Raw genomic sequence first — 2,133 nt, 5'->3', positions numbered from 1 at the left:
TATCTGAAGGAAATATCTGGATATAGTTTGTAGGTAGTATTAAATATTAAACATATAATTATAAATTACATTTTAATATTTTTTACTTAATTTTAGAAATACTTCACAATATATTATTAATTCTTTATATATATATATATTTTATGTTTTAGTTGCGCTTGTATTTTATCTGTAACCCAACATTATTAGTTCACTGGCAGAATTTTCAGACTCTAATTTTATGAGATTCCAATAAAAACATTTGGCACACGTTTATCCAAAGCAATATTTGATTGATTCAAGCAATGCATTTTATTAGTATGTGTAAACCTAATCTTTATGTTATTATTAGAGGTGGGCATAGATTAATTTTTTTAATCTAGATTAATCTCACTGTGATCTTGAAATTAATCTAGATTAATCTAGATTAATCTAGATTAAAATGGCTCATTCGAATTCTGCCGAAGGCATTCAGAATATGTGTTACCCAAATAAAATTGACAAACAGTAAGTCTTTGAGGAGGGGTTTATCAAGCTAGGTGGTGAATAAGAAAAGGGGCTCATCTCCTGTTTCCAAAATGTATCACAAAGTGCTTGAAAAATATGTAAACTAATTCCACATTGCACAAGGTGCAATCAACCTAACACCTGTTTTACACCAATGTTTAAGTTTTTTTTTCAAGTTTGTAGGTGTCAAGGTACAGAAACCAAATAATAGCACTGGATAGTCTTCAATGTAAAAATGAAATATACAATCAAACCCACATTTATTCAGACACCTTCAACATTTCTCACATTATTACAGTTTTGCTATATATATCAAAAAATATATCTGGTTTCTGAATAATTTTTGGTTTGACTGTTAAAACTACGAAGAAATTCAGTCAAGAGCAGTGAGTGATTTTCATTTTTTGGATTAACATTACAGCAGCCAGTAGCTAAATTAGGCGCGGTCCCTTTAAGAGACCATGAACGCATCCAATATAATACACATCCCATTTTTTCCTCAACTGTTTAAATTCACTTAAGAAATAACTTACAGTTTTTTTCGAGCATAATTTCCAAGGTGGATATTTTGACATATTTTGTATGTATTTGTCGGCACAAGAGCAAAAATAAGCATGTTCAAGTGTTTTGAAACGCCTTTCTCTGCGCGAACCCTGAACACCAGAACACCGTGGTGTTTAATTGGGCTCTTCCACATCTTTTTGTTTGTTCAAACTGCGATTTGCATTTGTTCGTTCGGGTGCAGGAGGAACTTCGAGGTGAACTTCGCAGGAGAGAGCTCAGTTCAGTGTCGCTGTCCGTGATACGCGGCTCTCTCTCTCGTGCGCACCTAACGGCACGCGCTACTCTGTTCAGTTTTCCGCGTCTAGTTTTTGGATGCTTTAATGTTTAAATCGACAAGCGGTAAGGCTTAACAACACGTGAGAAAGATAAGCTTTCGTGACGATGCGCAGCAGTGGCCCGTCAACTGTCCTGAGCATCTTTTTAGGCTGTCCTCAGCGAGTCAGTTATATAAAATATCAAGGTGAAAGTCATCATAGCTTGCTTCGTATAGACCCAGCTCCCAACCCAACTTTGAGAATAGATTAACGGCGATATTTTTTTTATCGCCCGATAAGAGTCTCGCGTTAACACAACACGTTAACGGCGATAACGGCCCACCACTAGTTATTATATATTTAGATAATCTTAATAATCTTTATGTTGCCACCATGAGACCAATTCAGCTAAAGGAACGTTTGTTTACAAAGCAAAGTAATTGAAGTGTGTCTTTGAAAGTAAATGTCTTTGAAAACAACATTGAAGTGTGCTTTTAGCATCTAGCTGTTAAAGGGGAATCACACGTCTAATTAATATTGGGGTTCAATTTATGAGAACTTAGTGAGTCACAGAGCAGAACAAAGCCTAGAGCGAAAATCGCTAGACTGGAAAATGGTGCTGGAAATAAGGACATTACAAAGAGTGCAGTAAAACACAATCTACTGTAGTCAGTCTTTCAAATATCTAATAAGACAGTGTTTAAGGTAAAGAAGTTGTGTAAATTTTGCAGAGCCTGCATACTCTCTCTGTGATGTATAAAACATGCACTGATTAAGATTCTCCAATGCGGCTGATTTCCCTCTCTCTCTTTCTCTGCTCTTCAGGTCC

Source organism: Carassius auratus, unplaced genomic scaffold (genome assembly GCF_003368295.1).
Source record: "Carassius auratus strain Wakin unplaced genomic scaffold, ASM336829v1 scaf_tig00217242, whole genome shotgun sequence".
Taxonomy (NCBI): domain Eukaryota; kingdom Metazoa; phylum Chordata; class Actinopteri; order Cypriniformes; family Cyprinidae; genus Carassius; species Carassius auratus.
This window is presented reverse-complemented; position numbering follows the sequence as displayed.